The sequence below is a fragment of the Gymnogyps californianus genome, unplaced genomic scaffold, assembly GCF_018139145.2.
Source record: "Gymnogyps californianus isolate 813 unplaced genomic scaffold, ASM1813914v2 HiC_scaffold_354, whole genome shotgun sequence".
NCBI classification, from domain to species: Eukaryota; Metazoa; Chordata; class Aves; order Accipitriformes; family Cathartidae; genus Gymnogyps; species Gymnogyps californianus.
Window position 1 is genome coordinate 1 of NW_026114240.1, and position 14559 is coordinate 14559.

Sequence of the window (14559 nt, forward strand, 5' to 3'; positions counted from 1 at the left end):
CAGACCACCAGCACACGGTGCTGGGAGCTCGGTGCCTCCATCGGCCGCTCGTGCGAGCCGCTGGGAAGCCTCGTGGGAGAGGAGTGTGTAGGTACCTGCCACCGAGGCACAGAGAAAAGCGTTGGGTCGGTGAAGGTCTCCTGCCGGTGCCAGGAGCTGTGGCGAGTCGCGCATTGTCTCGTGTGCGTCCCGGTCCATCTCCGCCGCCCTTCCCTGGATCTCTGCCTCCCCAGCTACCCATCTGGTTCCCCAAAACTTGTTCTCTTCTGCCAACTCTGCCCTGTACCACTTCATCTATTAATTTTTCCTACGTTTCTCTCTCTGCGGCTCCCTCTCCCTATTTTTTAATGCTTTCCTGTGTTTCTGGTACCGTGTTGCATTTTAATTTCTCTTCCTACGTTTCCTCTCTCTGGCGCCCTGTCCCTATTTCTTAATTCCTCTCTGTCCTGTACCCCATCACTTTTTACATTTTCTTTCTGCGTTTCCTTCTATCCATCTCCCTGTCCCTGTTTTTTAAGTATTTCCTGTGTTTCTTGTACCCCGTTGCTTTGACAATTTTCTTATTATGGTTCCTTCTATCCATCTCCCTGTCCCTGTTCTTTTAATATGCCTGTTTTCCTGTACCCGATCACTGTTTAAATTTTCTTTCTACATTTTCCTCTATCCACCTCCCTGTCCTGTGTTTTAATTCTTGTCTATATTTCTTGTACTCAGTTGCTTTTTAAAATTCCTTCTATGTCACCCTCTATCAGCCTCCTTTTCTGGATTGTTTAATTCCTCCCTATATTTCTTGTACCCCATCGCTATTTAATTTCTCTTTCAACAATTCCCTTTATCCCGCTTCTTTTCCCTAAATTTTAATTCCTCCCTTTCTTCCTTATACCCTGTCACTTTTTATATTTTCTTTCAATGTTTCCTTCTGTTCTCATCCCTGTTCCTATTTTTTAATTCTTTCCTGTGTTTCTTGTAGCCTGTCCCTTTTTCATTTCTGTCTCCCTCTATCCGATTCCCTGTCCCTATTTATTCTCCTCTCTCTCTCTCTCTCTCTGTCCTGTACCCAGTTGCTTTAAAATTTTTCTTTCTATGCCTCCATTTATTTAGTTTCCTGTCCTCCTCTTTTAAATTTTTTCCTGTCTATACTATACTCCGTCAATTTTAAATTTTGCTTCTATGGCTACTTTTATCCAGTTCACTGTCTTCATTTTCTAATTCTCTCCTGTCTGTCCTGTACCCTGTCGCTCCAATTTTCTTGCTATGTCTAAGTTTATCCACTTTGGAGATATTTATCCACTTTGTCACATTTTCTTTCTGTGTCTCCTTTAACCAATTCACTGTCTTTATTTTTATTTTTTCCTGTCTGTCCTGAACCCTTTTGCTTTTTCAATTTTCATTCTATGTCTACTTTTATGAAACTCTCTGTTCATATTTTTTAATTTATTCCTGTCATGTGCCCTGTCACTTTTAAGATTATATTTCCATGTGTGTCTCTATTTTTTACCTTATCCTTATTTTTAATTTTTTTCTCTTTCCTAAATGCCATCGCTTATTACATTTGCTATGTCAACATTTATTGTTTGCTGTCCCTATTTTTTTATTGTTTTCCTTCTCTTTCTTCCTGTACCCCACCCCTTTTAAATTTTCTTTCTATGTCTCCATTTATCTACTTTTCTGTCCCCATTTTTTAATTGTTTCTTGTGTTTCCTGTACCACTTCACTTTTAAAATTTTATTTCTGCGTGTGGTTTTGGATGGGATAGAGTTAGTTTTCTTCATAGTAGCTGGTACGGGGCTACATTTTGGATTTGTGCTGAAAACAGTGTTGATAACACAGGGATGTTAGTTATCGCTGAGCAGCGCTCGCACAGCGCCAAGGGCTTTTCTGCTCCTCACCCTGCCCCGCCAGCGAGCAGGCTGGGGTGCGCAAGGAGATGGGAGGGGACACAGCCGGGACAGCTGACCCCAACTGCCCAAAGGGATATTCCAGACCGTATGACATCACGCTCAGCAATAAAACTGGGGGTGGAGGTTGTTGTTGTGGTGGGGGTTGCTCAGAACTGGGTGGTCATCGGGTGGTCGGTGGTGAGCAATTGTTTTCATTTGCACCGCTTGTTTTTCTTGGGTTTTATTTTCCTCTCTCTTTGTTGGTTCCCACCCTTTTTTTTTTTAAATTTCTTATTAATTATTAAACTGTTTTTATGTCAACTTATGAGCTTCTTTCTCACATTTACCCTTCCAGTTCTCCCCCATCCCACTGTGAGGGAGTGAGCAAGCAGCTGTATGGTGCTTAGTTGTCAGCCGGGTAAAACCTCAATGCTATGTCTACTGTTATGAAGCTGCCTTGCTATTTTTTATTTCCTGTCTGTCACGTACCCTGTCGCTTTTAAAATTTTCTTTCTATGTCTACTTTTAGCCAGTTCACTATCTTTATTTTTTAATTTTTTCCTCTCTGTCCTGTGCCCCGTCGCTTCTAAATTTCCGTTCTATTTTTTAAACTTTTCCTGTCTGTCCTGTACCCGCTTTTAAATTTTCTTTCCTCATCTATTTTTACCCAGTTTGCCGTCTTTAGTTTTTAATTCATTCTAGTCTGTCCTGTACCCAGTCGCTTTAAAAATTTTCTTTATGTCTCCCTCTATTCAGGTTTCTTCGCTGTTTTTAAATTTTTCCTCTCAATGTTTTCATGTGTGAATTTTTGTTTCTATCTTCACATTTATGCATTTTTCTATCTCTATTATTTACTTTTTTCCTATCTGTCCTCTATGTTGTCACTTTAAACATTTTCTCTCTATGTTCACTTTTATCAAGATGACTAACCCTATTTTTATTATTTCCTGTGTCCTGTGTCACATTGCTTTCAAATTTTTTTCTATATCTACTTTTATCCAGTTCACTGTCTTTATTTTTCAATTTTCTTTCTATGACTCTGTTTATTTAGTTTGTTGTCCCTATTTTTAGTTTTTTCTCCTTTAATGCCTTCATTTTTCATTTTTTCCCTATGTCTACTTTTATCTAGTTTTCTGTCCCTATTTTTTAATAATTTTTCCTCCTCTGCCTTGTACACTTTTGCTTTTAAAATTTTCTTTCTATGTCTACTTTTATCAAGCTGTCTATCCCTCTTTTTTAATTCTTTGTTGTTTGTCACGTACCCTGTTGCTTTTTAAGTTTTCTTTGCGTCTTATTTTTTTCCTTTTTCCCTCGGTTCATCCCGAGGCTTTAGAGGGTCTCCTCGGCACTTTTATCTCTGGAGCGTAATTTGTACCCCTCGGTCTGTCAGAACATCTCCTCGTCCTCAGAGCGGTCTTTTTGTCCTCTCCTCCATGTCGCTTGCCTCCAGTGGGTCAGCGTCTCCCTCACAACATCTATGCTCTGTTCAAATCCCCTCCCGAGTACCTTTGATGGACCTCGTGCCACCATCTGTCTCTCTGGCCACCTCAGCGCCCCTATTTCTGTTACGATGCTTCCTGCGAGCGTGCTTGTGTTCCACGACCATCCTTTAGTTCTGCAGCAGGCTTTGTATTTTTTTCAGACACAACTCTTCCTCGGGCCTTCACTGTGCCCCAGAGCACACTTGCCTTCCCCTCCGCCATGTCGGATGCCTCCGTTCAGTCCCCAGTCCCCTGAGGACGTCTGTACTCTGTTCAGATCCCCTTCCGAGCACCTCATTGTGTCAGCAATACTTTGTTGGTCTCTGTCCCCCCGGGGCCCTCTCGTTCTCATCACGATGCCTCCCGAGACTGTCCTCAGGGCCTGGCACCCTTGGAGCTCTGCCGCCTCTTTGTATCTCTCTCATTCAGACGGAACCCTTCCTCAGGCTTGCTCTGTGCCCCAGAGCTCTCTTACCTTGTTCACTGCCATCTAGGATGCCTCGATTTCAGTCGCTCGTCCCTGAGGACATCTGTACATTGCTGGGACACCTTCTTCAGTTTTGCATTGTGTCCCAGAGCCGCCTTCTGTCTCTCTCTCAGCACCCCTTCTGCTGCCGTCATCGTGCTCCCGACGCCATCCTCGTGCCCCACAGCCTCTCTTGGCTCTGTAGCGCACTTTGCGCCCTTCTCCCTCCCGAGAACCTTTCCTGATGCCACCTTTCATCTCCGGGACGCTCTTGTTGTCCTCTATGCTAGCTAGGATACCTCTGTGCAGTCCCTGGTCCCCTGAGGACACATCATGACTCGAGCCTTCTTCTGTCTGTCCTCTCAGAACCCTCTGCTACTGTCACGATGCCTCCCGAGGTCTTCGATGTTCCCTGCAGCACACTTTTGGCTCCGTAAGCCCCCTTTGGGCTCATTTTGTCACAATCGCACTCTCCCAACTCGTTCCCAAATAAGAGCATTCTTTTTTTTTCTATGCCAGCTAGGATGCCTCCGAGACCTTCTTGGCTCCACAGCACTTGGTGACACTGCTCCTTTCAATCTGTCTATCCTCTGAGCTTTCACGACCTCTGCTCCCAGCCACCGTGCCTCCACGAACCTTCTTTTGTGTACCACAGCCCTGTCTGAGCTCTGTAGCGGACTTTGATCCCTCGTGGTCCCTCAGAACCCATCTGTGGGCTTGTTTGTGCCTCAGAGCGCTCTGCCATCTAGGGTGCCTCCATTGGTCCCCGGCCTCCTGACGACACCTGTACTCTGTTCAAATCCCTCCGGACTTCTTCCTTGTGTCCCTGAGCCGCCTTTGGTGTCTTTGGCCAACCGGGACCTCTATTGGTGTCACGATGCCTATCGATGCCTTCGAGGTTGCCTTAGCACACTTTTAGCTTTGCAGCAGACCTCACATCCCTGTTCCTGAGGACTTCCCGAGTCCATATCTGTGACCAGCAGTCATTCTGTCCTCTCTTCCCTTAGCCGTGCTATTTGTTCCTGGCCTCTGATGACATGTTTTCGGTGCAGATCCCTTCCGGATTTAATCGCCGGTCTCCAATCTTTTTCTGTCTCTCTGGCTCCTCTCGGACATTTCTTCTCCCGTCGCATGCCTCCTGAGACCTTTCTCATGCTGCACATTTGTAGCACTTCAGGTGGGGCCATCTTTGAGCACAGAACACTCATTTGTTCCTCTACACTATCCAGGATTCCTGTGTTCAGTCTCCGGCCACCCGAGACCCTCTGTACTCTGCTCGGATGATCACCCGAGTTCCTCCTTGTCGTCCTAAGCCTTTTTGTCCGTCAGCCCCCAACACCTCTCCTACAGTCGCAACGCCTCCCGAGACCTTCTCGTCTCCACAGCACCTTGGAGCACTTTATCTCCCCTTCTATCTCTCTTGTTCCATGAAAGCGTCCTTCTTTCTTGCTACGCAGCTCCTTTGCTTCTCTCTGCCATCGGGGTGTCTCTGTTCGGTTCTCTCCCATTCAGTCATCTGTAGTTTGCCTAGACACCCTCCTGAGACTCAAGGCCCTCGCTGTGTCCAAGCTTCTTCTTTACCCTGCCCCCTCTAATTCCTCTACTTCTATAACAATGTCATCTGAGTCCTTTCTTGTACTCCACAGCACTCCAGCGCTTTAGCTCCTTTCGATTTTATTTTTTGTGCTCTTATCTTACTCTTTGCCATTTAGGATGCCTTCGTTCAGCCCTGGCCCCAATGAACATCTGTACTTTGTTGAAATCCTTCAGTTCCTCATTGTTACCTCTGAGGCTTCTTTGGTCTTCAGGCCCTCGGGACTCCTCCGCTCCCTTTGCGGCTCTCGCGTGAGAGATCCCCTATGCCTAGAGCCCGTTTTAGCTCGGGAAGGCACTTTGCACCCCTCTTCCCTCAGAACCCTTCTGAGTCCGCATCTATTGCCCGGTCGGTCTTTCTGTCCTCATCCCTTTGGTGCACTTTGTCCCCGGTCCTGAGGACACCTGTACTTTGTTCAATTCCTTTTGAGCTCATTGCATCCGAGACTTCTTTGGTCTCTCTGGCCCTTCGGGATTCTCTCTAATCCCTGTGACGATGCCTCTTGTTCTGTCAGAACCTTTTCCAAAGCCATCTTTGTGCTCGCGAGCAGTCTTTTGTTTTCTGCCTTATAGTAGGTTTTATTTGGTAGCTGGTACCCCAAAGATGTCTATCGTCAGCTCAGATCTCCTCTGAGGTTTTTCAGAGAAGGCAATGGCCTTCATCTATTTTTATCACACATCTCCCGTGGTGGTTTTTGTTCTGTTTTGCAATTTGTTTTTGTTCTAGCTACTTAGGTGTTAATTAGGCTGCTTCATACAGTGTCTGATACTTCTTGTTTTTCCATGGTTTTTTGGTGTTTTCTGTCCTTTGGGACTCACCTAGTTCTCTTAAGGGAGTCATTCGGAGAGACCGTTGAGGTGACCCTGAATCATCGGCGATTTACAGTAAATAATTACTTTGCAACCGGAGATATTGTTGAGAAGGGAGTCTTACGTGACCTAATTCTGCTTTGTCATTCGGTCCTATCCAGAAGGCAGTTCTGGTAGAAGTTAGGTATGCATGGTCTTGCTAGAAATTAAGTGTAACCCCATAGCATTTTGGGTTTTTAATAGGAAACTAAAGCACATGATTTTTCATAATAATACCATTATTGTATTTAACGAAGTACTTTCTTACAGAGCTTAGTAGGACATCTATCTTTTTCCATCTAAAGATTAAGAAAAGTAATTTGAAATTGTTTAGTTACCTACCCAGTCACGTTGTTGATGCAGTGTAGATGTAGTTGCAGTAAAAGAGCAGTATTGTCATTTCCAGTAAGGGTCGCTTTCTCTGCTCGGCGCTTTGCACGCCGTGAACTGAAGGCAGATGAGAAAACTCCCTGCTGCTCCTCCGGCCGCCTTTATGCCTTCTGGTGGTTCCCCTCCCCTTTCCCAGGGGATTGTGGGAAGGGTGGTGGGGGCCGGGGTATATGAGCCACAGGCCCTGCTGTACGAGCTCTTCTGCTCCTGGGCTTCTTTGGTGGTGCTCTGCTGTTCCTTCAGTCTTTGCAGCTTTTGAGCTGGTAAGCTGTTTGGGCAGATGCATTTTGATGTTTAGAGAACCGGAGGTGTCTGTTTGAGGTAGGAACTTCAGGACTGGTCAAGGTTCAGCAGCATGTATAATGGAAAGTAACTTGTATGCAGCTGCTTTTGTTTCAGGTCAGTAATTTTGTTTTGAGTGTTCAGGGTGGCATGATGGTTTAATAGGATGCATTTTTTCTTTATTCTAGGTGCATTGCATCTTCCTGGAATTCCTGGCTTTATTCAAGATGGAACCTTGTTTTCTTCACCAGCTTTGCTGTATGCTGCGTAAGTTGCTGATATCATCTCTCTTAACAGGCTGATGTGAGATTATCTGGCAGGGGTTAGGGTGAGCATCTTGTCTGCATCTGTATATGAAGCTTTGGTATTTTTCGAGAAAGCGAGGGACATAAGGCGTAGTGTCTTTCAGGGTATGGCACGGCTCATTGCCGTTCCCGATCGCTGCAGAATGCTGTCTTGTCCCTAGAACCTTTGCAGCTTGTGGCAGGCCCTCAAACTGTAAATGTCAGGAGTTCACTTCTCTTTGTTTTGCAGGCACCCTGCGGACAGCCTTTGGAATTGGATGAGCGTTTGAGGAGAGCTGGGGTAGCGGCGAGGAGGAGCCGGGGCTGGTGACTTCTCACGAGCGCAACGGTAGTTTTCTGTCTCTTGGTATCTTAGGTGGCACGAGCGATGACGGCCGCAGTGTCCGACACTGGAATTCCTGCGGAGCAGGTGAGCGGAAGGCCATGTTGCTTTTGAGGAGGAGGGCGTTGTGGAAGAGGTCTGTGTCGACAGGATGCTTACTGCTGGCACTGGTTTGTGTTTGTTTTTTGGCAGGTGAAAGAGGAGCCTGGCATGCAGGTGTCCTGGTTCGCTGATGTGGTTTTTGTTGAGGATGGATTCAGACCGGCCCTCTGACAGCTAAGTTGAGGAGCAGGGATGGGGAGCGGGCCCGGCGGGGAGGGGACGAGGTTGGGAACTGCAGGGAGGGGTTTTGAAGTTAGCGTAGGGGAGAGGGCTGTCCAGGAACAGTTTTTGGGCGGGTTACTTTTCAGCACAAGACTAGTGTGTGCCGGGCAGGGCAGTTCCAGCTGTGTCTGTGTTGTTGTGTGTTGTGTAGTCTGTCTTCTGTGTCTTAGACTTTGGGTCTCGATGTCCTCGTTGCTCTTTCCTCAAGGAGCGCGGCATGCGCCTCGGGTGCCATCCTAGGGTCTCGAATGCCCGTACTCATCGGCCTAGTGCCATCGGGTGCTTCTTTCTTGCGTTGCAAGCTTAAAGCGTGGATAGGTTTGCTTCTCAGAGGCTTCCGGTCGGTCTTCTTTGCGGCATCGTTCTGGGCTGCGTCAGCAGCTCTGATCTTGAGCGGTCCGTTTTCGTGGATGTTTGGACTTTTCCCTGCATCCCTAGGTGTATAGGTTTTTAGCAAGGCTTCTTGTGCATGCTTCATCCCAGTTGCGGCCATATTTTTTGCCATGGGCCACATTTGACTCTTCTCGGGCCGCCATAGAATCTTCCTCATGGTAGTCTTCTTGCCGAACTATGTCTCTGGTCCAAGAGTCATTCTTAGAGCTTGTTTTTATGTGTCTGGGTCATGCCATTTGTCTTGTTTGTGTGCAGTGTTGGTCTGTGCGTGTTTGTGTCTGGGTTGGAGCTGCTCTGCCTGGGGGCATAGCAGTGATAGTCAGCAAAAGAATAACAATAAGATTCTAAGGCTAACATGTTGATAAGCTTAGACTTTGTAGGCAAAGGGGTGTACAGTCCATTTCAGAGCAAGGAGCCATATACGCAGCAGGCAAGGGGAGTTTTTCTGTAGCGCTATGCAGACGCATGGGGGATGACCAGATTTTTTTAATGGCAGGCTCTAGTGAGAATCTAGATGGTATACCTAAATGGAAACAAGACCTCTGGAATTGTTAAGCTATCGCTCTGCATCCGGGTGACTTGTTCGATATTGCTTTTGCAGATGCAGAGAGACGAGTGCCTAAAGGGCGGCGGAGGAGACGCGAGCAGAGCGCCGTGAGAAGGCGGGTCGGTGCGTGGTATCGGAGGAAGATGCGACCGTGGCTAGATGACTAGCTTATAGTTTTGGGTTTTTCATTTTGAAGGTGGGAAGCAGGACATCAGCACCGGAGCCGACTCGGGCAAGTGAGCCTTGCTAGCGGGCTGAAGTAGGAGTTACTTTTTTCAGGTGTTGTAGTGTTGGTGAAGTTGTAAGCATCTCTTGTTGTGTGCACCTTATAGGCGGTACCCGAGCCTGAACGTGCCGACCTGTAAACAGCGGAGGCAGGGCAGGCGAGCGGTCGAGGTAAAGGAGCGGGAGATGGGAATCAGTATGGGCAGGCTGCGGTTTTGGGCAGTATCTCAGGACGTGCGTTTTTGTTCTTGTGGTTTTTTTTCAGGTGCCGCAAGCAGGCTTGGAAGGGCGAAGCCGCATGCCAATGCAAGCGCAACGGTAGCTTTCTGTTAGGTATCTTCGGCGGCAGAAGCGATGACGGCTGCAGCGTCCGACACCGGAATTCCTGTGAAGCGGGTGAGCGGAAGGCCGTTGCTTTTGAGGAGGAGGGTTGTGGAAGAGGTCTGTGTCGACCGACACGATGCTTACTGCTGGTACTGGTGGCTTTTTTTTTTGGCAGGTGACAAAGAGGAACCTGGCAACTGCGGGAATGTTGGTTTGCTGATGTGGTTTTTGCTGAGGATGGATTCAGACCCCCGGCCCTCTGACAGCTAAGTTGAGGGAGCAGGGATGGGGAGCGGGCCCGGGGGAGGGACGAGGTTGGGAACTGCAGGGAGGGGTTTTGAAGTTAGCGTAGGGGAGAGGGCTGTCCAGGAACAGTTCCTTTTGGGCAGCTAAAGGAAGCAGGTTACTTTCGGTACGATGCTAGTGTGGGCAGGGCAGGGCAGTTCCAGCCTGTGTCTGTGTTGTTGTGGTGTCTGTGTAGTCTGTCTTCTGTGTCTTAGACCTTTCGGGTCTCGATGTCCTCGTTGCTCTTTTCACTCAAGGAGCGCGGCATGCGCCTCGGGTGCCATCCCTAGGGTCTCGAATGCCGTACTCATCGGCCTAGTGCCATCGGGTGCTTCTTTTCTTGCGTTGCAAGCTTAAAGCGCGGATCGTCTTTGGAAGCTTCTGGTCGGTCCTCTCTTTGCGGCATCGTTCCGGGCTGTGTCAGCAGCTCTGTTCTCTAGCCATCCATTGTCACGGACTGGGACGACTTCCCTGCGTCCTCACGTTCTTAGGTCTTGAAGCCAGGCTGCTTGCGCATCCATCATCTCTGTTTTGCCAGTAACTTCTTTTAACGGGCCGTTATGTTCATCTTTTTCTGGGCCTGCCATAGAGTCTCCTCGCCTCACTGTTGCACCCCTGTAGGTCTTTGTGCCAACAGAGTTTCCTGTCTGGGAGTCATTCTTCTTGCTGAGAGTTTTCTCTCGTCTTTGAATCGCATTGTTTGTAGCGTTCTGCGTAGTGTCGGTGGTGTGGTGTTTGGCTCGGAGCTGCTCTGCCCAGGGGTGTGGAGTCAGGGGTAGGTGGAATAGCGAAAAGAGTCTACGGTTAATATGTTGATATGCCTCAACCATGTAGGCAAGGCTTGTACAGTCATCTCGGATGGAGTAGCTGCGGCAGACTGCGTGGACAGTCATTTCAGTAGCGTTTTATGGAGACGATTGGAGCCTTCTGGGAGGGGCTGTTCAGCGGTAGGGAAGCAGACTGAATCTCAAAGGTGTGAAGGCTGGTATGTGTGGGGCTTAAAGTTTGGTCTGGTTTTTTTTTTTTTTAATGGCAAGCTGTAGCTGGACTCTAGATGGTATTCCTAAATAGAAACAAGACCTCTGGAACTGTTAAGCTACTGATTGGCATCTGGGTGACTTGTTTAATAATTTTTTTTCAGATGCAGAGGGACAAGATACGCACCAAAGAGCGATGGAGGAGAGTTGAGCGCCGTGACAAGGTAGGTCGGCATGTGGTGTTGGAGGGAAGGTGGACGTGGCTATATGACTACATTATGGTGCGTGGTCTTTGTTGGTGTGGGGTGTTTTTTTTTTTTTTTTGAAGGTGTGAAGCGATGAGCAAAGCAGGATATCGGCACCGGAGCCGACTCGGGCAAGGTGAGCAATGTCTAGTGGGCTGCAGTAGCGGTTGTTTTTTCAGGTGTCATAGTGTTGGTGAAGTTGTAAGCATTGTTTGTTTGTGTTTCACAGGTGGGACCCGAGCCTCAACGTGGCCGCCCAAAGCGACGGAGGCCAGGCGGGCGAGCGGCCCAGGTATAGGAGAGGGTAAGAGGAGTTGCTGCGGCCAGGCTGTGGTTTCAGGCAGTATCTCAGCATGTGCATTTTATTTTTTTTTTCAGGTGCCGTACGCAGCCTCAGAGGGGCGAGCCGCGTGCTGATGAGCAGTCTAAGGTGAGGCGGTTGTGGGCCGGGTCAGTGTCTAGTAGCAAGTATTGTATGGCAGCTCAGTTAAGCGTTTCTTCTGGTTTTCAGGCACCGTGCGGGCTGCCTTTGGAATTGGATGTGCAGTTGAGGTGAGCTGGGGTAGGAGCGAGGAGGAGCGCGGGGCCGGTGACTTCTCTCAAGCGCAACAGTAACTCTTTTTTTTTTTTCTCGGTCTCTTGTGCCACAAGCGACGGTGGCCGTGGCGTACGACTCTGGAACGAGCAGGTGAGCGGAATGCCACGCACATTTGAGGAGGGGGGTGTTGTGGAGAGGCCGGCATTGATCGATGTGATGCTTACTGCTGGCACTATTTGGTTTTTTATTGCAGATGAAGAAGAGGAACACGGTGACTGTAGGAACCTCCCAGTTAGCTGACATGGGTGTGGCTTTTTTTGTCGAGGATGGATTCAGACCCCCGGCCCTCTGACAGCTAAGTTGAGGGAGCAGGGATGGGGAGCGGGCCCGGGGGGAGGGGACGAGGTTGGGAACTGCAGGGAGGGGTTTTGAAGTTAGCGTAGGGGAGAGGGCTGTCCAGGAACAGTTCCTTTTGGGCAGCTAAAGGAAGCAGGTTACTTCTCGGTACGATGCTAGTGTGGGCAGGGCAGGGCAGGGCAGTTCCAGCCTGTGTCTGTGTTGTTGTGGTGTCTGTGTAGTCTGTCTTCTGTGTCTTAGACTTCCTCGGGTCTCGATGTCCTCGTTGCTCTTTTCACTCAAGGAGCGCGGCATGCGCCTCGGGTGCCATCCCTAGGGTCTCGAATGCCCGTACTCATCGGCCTAGTGCCAATCGGTGCTTCTTTTCTTGCGTTGCAAGCTTAAAGCGTGGATAGGTCTTGCTTCTCAGAGGCTTCCGGTCGGTCCTCTCTTTGCGGCATCGTTCTGGGCTGCGTCAGCAGCTCTGATCTTGAGCGGTCCGTTTTCGTGGATACCTGTTCTGGGACTTCTTCCCTGCATTACATTCTTACGGTCATCCCTACGTTCTTAGGCTCCTTGCACGTTCTCATCCCTGTTGCAGCCATGTCTTTTTGTCACGGGCCACAGTGCTCGATCTTCTCGGGCTGCCATAGAGCCTTCTTCATGGGCCCTTGGTCTTCTCACCCGATGATGTCTCTTGTCCCAGAGTCATTCTTTGAGAGCTTTTTTTATGTGTCTGGGTCATGTCATTTGTCTTGTGTGCAGCGTTGGTCTGTGCACGTTTGTGTCTGGGTTGGAGCCGCTCTGCCTGCGGGCATAGCGGTGGTAGCCAGCAAAAGAGTAACAACAAGATTCTAAGGCTAATGTGTTGATAAGCCTAGACTTTGTAGGCAAAGAGCGTACAGTCCATTTCAGAGCAAACAGCCAGGTAGGCAGCAGGCGAGGAGAGTATTCCTGTAGCGCTATGCAGAGACCCGGGGCACGACCAGATTTTTTTTATTGGCAGGCTGCTGTTGGATGCCAGATGGTATTCCTAAATGGCATCAAGACCTCTGGAATCGTTAAGCTATCATTCAGCATCCAGGTGACTTGTTTAATAATTTTTTTCAGATGCAGAGGGACAAGATACGCACCAAACAGCGACGGAAGAGGTAAGCGGAGCGACGTAAGAAGGTGGGTCGGTGAGTGTTGTCGGAGGGAAGATGTGACCGGTGGCTAGATGACTAGCTTATAGGTTTTGAGTTTTTTATTTTGAAGGTGGGAAGCAGGATATTGGCATTAGAGCTCTCTCGGGCAAGGTGATCCCTGTCTAGCGGCTGAAGCAGCAGTTACTTTTCAGGTGTCGTAGTGTTGGTGAAGTTAGAAGCGTCCCTTGTTGTTTGTCTCTTATAGGTGGTACCCGAGCCTCGACGTGGCAACCTGTAAACAGCAGAGGCAGGGTCAGCGAGCGGCCGAGGTAAAGGAGCGGGAGATGGGAATAGGTGTGGTCAGGCCGTGGTTTTGGGCAGTATCTCAGCATGTGCCTTTGCTTTGGTTTTTTTTCAGATGCTGCAAGCAGGCTCGGAGGGGCGAAGCCGCATGCTGACGAGCGGTCTGAGAAGGTGAGGCTGTTGTCGGCCGGTCGGTGTCTAATAGCAAAGTGTTGTATGGCAACTCCGTTAAGCATTTCTCTTTGGTCTTGCAGGTACCCTGAGGGCAGCCTTTGGAATTGGATGAGCATTTGAGGTGAGCTGGGGTAGTGGCGAGGAGGAGCACGGGGCCGGTGACCTCTCGCGAGCGCAACGGTAGCTTTCTGTCTTTTGGTATCTTAGGTGGCACGAGCAATGATGGCCGCAGCGTCCGACACTGGAATTCCTGTGGAGCGGGTGAGCGGAAAGCCACGTTGCTTTTGAGGAGGAGGGCGTTGTGGAAGAGGTCTGTGTCGACCGACACGATGCTTACTGCTGGTACTGGTGGCTTTTTTTTTGGCAGGTGACAAAGAGGAACCTGGCAACTGCGGGAATATGTTGGTTTGCTGATGTGGTTTTTGCTGAGGATGGATTCAGACCCCCGGCCCTCTGACAGCTAAGTTGAGGGAGCAGGGATGGGGAGCGGGCCCGGGGGAGGGGACGAGGTTGGGAACTGCAGGGAGGGGTTTTGAAGTTAGCGTAGGGGAGAGGGTGTCCAGGAACAGTCCCCTTTGGGCCTGTAAGGGAGCGGGTTACTCTTCAGCATGACGCTATCTTGTGCCGGGCAGGGCAGTTCCAGCCTGTGTCTGTGTTGTTGTGGTCTGTGTAGTCTGTCTTCTGTGTCTTAGACCTTCCTCAGGTCTCAATGTCCTCTTTTCACTCAAGGAGCGCGGCATGCGCTCGGGTGCCATCCCTAGGGTCTCGAATGCCCGTACTCATTGGCATAGTGCCAATCGGGCCGCTTTTTTGCGTAACAAATGTAAAGTGTGGATCGGTCTTGCTTCTCGGCAGCTTCCGGTCGGTCCTCTTCTGCTCTCTTGTTCCAGGCTGTGTCAGCAGCTCTGTTCTCTAGCCATCCGCTTTCACGGACCGGGGCTTCTTCCCTGCGTCCTCACGTTCTTAGGTCTTGAAGCCGGGCTTCTTGCGCATCCATCATCTTAGTTTTGACAGCAACTTCTTGTAACGGGCCATCACGTTAGACTCTTTTTCTGGGGCTGCCGTAGAGCCTCCCTGCCTCACCGTTGAAGCCTTGCAGGTCTCCTTGACTGACAGCATCTCCCGTCTGGGAGTTGTTCTTTGCTGAGAGTTTTCTCTCATCTTTGAGTTGCGTTGTTTGTGGTGTCGGTCTG

At 49.3% G+C, this 14559-nt stretch overlaps 1 long non-coding RNA gene across 1 annotated transcript; it reads left to right on the forward strand.

The window, feature by feature from the left end:
- The first annotated feature begins 12893 nt into the window (after positions 1–12893).
- LOC127028595 (uncharacterized) lies at positions 12894–13363 on the forward strand. The gene is made up of 3 exons (XR_007768027.1): positions 12894–12913; positions 13155–13218; positions 13308–13363. It is a non-coding gene; the product is annotated as an uncharacterized LOC127028595 (long non-coding RNA).
- Positions 13364–14559: the final 1196 nt, after the last annotated feature.